Consider the following 4,214-nt stretch of genomic DNA (forward strand, 5'->3'; position numbering starts at 1 on the left):
GCACAAGTGCAACAGCATCAAGGACAGAGACACATTTCCAGGTTACAAAGAGCTCGCCCAAAGGCTCACATGCCCAAAATTTGGCCAATATATGATGGAGACCTAAAGGCAGGGAGGTCACTCTGTCCAGAGTCCCTTTCCTTTGCGTCCCGCTTTGCTGGCTTTTGGCCTCTCGTGGTTTGCCCGCTGCTTGTCCTTCTGGCAGCTGCAAAAACGAAAAGAAAAGAAATAACAACCCACCCCAGGAAAAAAACAGGGGGACACAGTCTGGGTGTAAGGCATGGAGCCAGGGACCGAGACAGGAAGTTGTAACATCTGTTTGGTCCTTCCCTGTAAGCACTGCTGATCTGTCTTCTGTTCAACAGAGGGGCGAGCACGACATCTACAGTTCAGTTTCCCAAGACTGGGGCAGTTGGACATGGCAAGCCATGGGCCACAAGCTTCCTGCTTACAGGGATCCCACTGCACCAAGACACTTGGAGCCCATTTTTGCTCATATGTGACTGAGGAAACACTGAGACCTAAGGGCAGGGCCATCAGCGTGTCCAGAATCCCTTTCCTTTGTACCCCATTTCCCTCGCTGGCTTTGCTCCTGGCTCGCCCCTTCGCCACCAGGTCTTCCGAGGACTGCAAGGACAAGGACAGAGACTGGCTGTAAGTCAACTCAGCCTGAGGGCACGTCGAGCGGCTGCAACTTCTCCCTTTTCACCCCTGGTATGAAGGGGCTCTAACACGCTCAGATCTCCTCCAGGGCCTGCAGCCCTCCCTGCAATCCCTAGGTAACACCTCTGCCAAAACTTCACAAAGCAGCCTAAGATTCTGAAGAAGAGCAGAACTGCGCCTCGCCTCCTGGCCAGGGCGCCCAGCGCATCCACCCACTCCAAACCTTCCACGGCTCATAAATCCCTAGTCTTTCCCCACAACTCTCTTACCTTGCCTCCTGATTGCCTGGCATGGTTTTCTGCTCTGCGTTCAGTTAAGTCCTAGTTGTCTATTAACTTCTTTGGTTCTCCTGCTGGGGGAGAAAGAACAAGAAAACAGAAATGGGATGCAAGTCAGCTTGATGTAAGATGCTTCTGCAGGCCCCCAACTTCTGTCTCTCTTTTACCCTTGCCTGGATCTGCGGCCACTCAGTCCTCTGTCTGTGGAAAGAGGGGAAGGCACACCCTCTGCGGGCTCTGCTGCCTACATCCTGGCCAGTCAGGAGCAGAGTGCGATGGGCCAGGACTCTGGAGAGAACTGCTCGGGCGGCACCATGAATGGTGACCAGAAGCACCAGCAACCCTGCTTACAGGGCGGACACAGCTGGCTGCTGGGGCATGAAGCCCAGAGACAACCTGCAAAGCCCCAAATGCCAGCTGACAGCTGCCTCATGCGGTCTCGATCAGGGATCAAAGCTGCCCCATGTCTGGGGACGTAAGCCCCATGACTTCAGGCTCCTGTCACAGAAGTCAGAGCCAAAAGGACTAAACAAGGCCTCCTCCCTCACAACCAGAAGCAGAAGGGGCGCAGCCCTGGTTACAGGGTGCCGGGGGAGGCCGTCTCAATACTGCCCGGAGCAGTAGAACACAGGAGCAAAGACCTGGACCTGAGCTACAGGAAGGTCACCAAGTCTCGGGGTGCCAACACACTCGGTATCCTCCAGAAGCCGGCAGCCTTCCCTGTAGTCCGTGGCTATTCTCTCTGGCCAACCTCTGCAAGTGGAACCAGACCCAGAGGATGAAGGGGACCTGCACCCTGCTTACAGGCTGCAGGGCATTCATTTCCAGGGTCTCGGGTAGGGAATACATTGCCTTCCCTCAAGGAGGGCAGGAACTCGTCATGTAAGCTACCAAGTTGTCAAAACAACACGCTAGCCACCCAAAAAGAGGGGGCATGCATAAGACCTGTACCCTGACATACAGGGAGGTCACGTGCCCAGAAGTATTAGAGAGGGGCCTAATGCTCCCCAAGGCCAGAAGGCATGGAAATCTATAACGTTGCTTTACCCCCTAGGTGAGGAGGTGGGAGGAGAAGGCTACGAGGACGCATCTCGCCCCTTTTCCAGCACTGGGAAGAAAACAAAGCACGCTGCAGCGATTGTAAGAACAAAAAGAAAATAACAAACGCTTTCACGCCCAGGCACTCCTCTCTCTCGCCATCCACACTCTCGCAGGGGGAAAAAGACTGTTCCCAGGCTGGAAAGGAGCTCCATGCTGCAAACCGCTTCACCTCCAGCCTTCCATGGGAAAATCCTCCTCTGCTCCCAGAGGGCAAGAAGGCTGAGACCGGCACCCTCCTTACAGGGCCTGGTCCGCCTGACTAGTCACACTGTCCTTAGGGGGCAAAAGGGAAAGGCCCAGAGCCTGCTTACAGGCGGGGCCCTCAGCCAGCCAAATCAAAGAGCTATCACCAAAGGCACCGTGAGAGAACTGCACCCTGCTTACAGGGTGGTCCACAGCTCTGCAGAACCTCGCCCTCCACAAGGGGCACGGGACTTGCACCCTCCTTACAGGGCCTGGTCCGCCTGACTAGCCACACTGCTCGCAGCAGATAAAATGGAAAGGCCCGGAGCCCTGCTTATACGGAGGACCCTCAGCCAGGCAAAGGACAGAGCTGCCCGCAGAGGCACAGTGAGACCTGCACCCTCCTTACAGGGCGGCCCAGCCGTCCGGATGTGGAGTGTCGGGCATAGATGCAGGAAGGAGGATCGGCACCTGGACACAGGGATTGGAGAGGAGGCCAGAGACTTAAACCCAGCCACAGGAAGGTCGTCTAGCTCTGGGGTCTAAGGAGTTTGCCGTCACCCCACGAGTCTCGGCTCCTGTCTGCAAGCCCGCCCTGCGGCACAGCACTGCAGACTGCTCCGGCTCGCTCCCGCCAGCGGAAGGAGGCCACACCCAACCATCTAACAGGGGCACCTCTCCAACTGGCTGGCTATGGCAGTGGACCTGGTCTCCCAGTTACAGGACGTCCAACGCTACACACATCCAAACCTGCTGTCCTTCTCCCGGGATAGCAGGCACCACACACCCTGCTTACAGGAGCCTGCGCCATCCGCAGCCACGTCTGGCAGGTGGCCTGGACCCCGCTTACAGGGCGGCCGCGCTGCGCAAGACCGCCAACCAGATCTACAGCCTTTAGAAACAAGGTGGTGGTGACACATGCCTTGCTTACAGGTTGTCCACCTGCCACCTGACTCGTGCACAAGTGCAACAGCATCAAGGACAGAGACCCATTTCCGGGTTATAAGGAGCTCGCTCAAAGGCTCACGCGCCCAAAATGTGGCCAATACATGATCGAGACCTAAAGGCAGGGAGGCCACTCTGTCCAGAGTCCCTTTCCTTTGCATCCTGCTTTGCTGGCTTTTGGCCACTCGTGGTTTGCCCGCCGCATGTCCTTCTGGCAGCTGCAAAAAGAAAAAGAAAAGAAATAACAACCCACCCCAGGAAAAAAACGGGGACACAGTCTGGGTGTAAGGCATGGAGCCCGAAACCGAGACAGGAAGTTGTAACGTCTGTGAGTTTGGTCCTTCCCTGTATCCCCTGGTGATCTGTCTTCTGCTTGACAGAGGGGCGAGTATGACCTCTCCTTGTTCAGCTTCCCAAGACTGGGACAGTTGGACATGGAAAGCCATGGGCCACAAGCTTCCTGTTACAGAGAGGTTCCACTGCGCCAAGGCTCTTGGGGACACATTTTCACTCATACGTGACTGAGGCCTAAGGGCTGGGCCATCAGTGTGTCCAGAATCCCTTTACTTCGTACCCCATTTCCCTCGCGGGCTTTGCTCCTGGCTCGCCCCTTCGCCACCAGGTCTTCCGAGGACTGTAAGGACAAGGACAGAGACTGGCTGTAAGTAAACGCAGCTTCAGGGCACGTCGAGCGGCTGCAACTTCTCCCTTTTCACCCCTGGTATGAAGGGGTTCTAACATGCTCAGATCTCCTCCAGAGCCTGCAGCCCTCCCTGCAAACCCTAGGTAACACCTCTGCCAAAACCTCACAAAGTAGCCTAAGATTCTGAGGAAGAGCAGAACTGTGCCACGCCTACTGGCCGGGACACCCAGCACATCCTCTCACTCCAAACCTTCCACGGCTCACAAATCCCTAATCTTCACCCAAACTCTCTTACCTTGCCTCCTGATTGCCTGGCATGGTTTTCTGCCCGTTATCAGTTAAGCTGCATTCATCTGCCTTCTCTGCTTCTCCTGCTGGGGGCAGAAAGAACAAGAAAGGTA

General features: G+C 56.0%; 1 long non-coding RNA gene across 3 annotated transcripts; it reads right to left on the minus strand.

The window, feature by feature from the left end:
* Positions 1-18: 18 nt before the first annotated feature.
* On the minus strand, positions 19-4,189 carry LOC102375511. 3 transcript variants are annotated; one of them, XR_003092337.1, is made up of 5 exons: positions 4,109-4,183; positions 3,745-3,804; positions 1,109-3,388; positions 933-1,015; positions 19-205 (listed from the first exon to the last, which is right to left on the minus strand). It is a non-coding gene; the product is annotated as an uncharacterized LOC102375511 (long non-coding RNA). The 3 variants fall into 3 exon arrangements; XR_003092338.1 differs by lacking the exon at positions 3,745-3,804 and having other exon boundaries at positions 933-1,012; positions 4,109-4,189; XR_325486.3 differs by lacking the exon at positions 3,745-3,804 and having other exon boundaries at positions 4,109-4,189.
* Between the last annotated feature and the right edge of the window lie 25 nt (positions 4,190-4,214).

Source organism: Alligator sinensis, unplaced genomic scaffold (assembly GCF_000455745.1).
Source record: "Alligator sinensis unplaced genomic scaffold, ASM45574v1 scaffold1409_1, whole genome shotgun sequence".
Lineage (NCBI taxonomy): Eukaryota > Metazoa > Chordata > Crocodylia > Alligatoridae > Alligator > Alligator sinensis.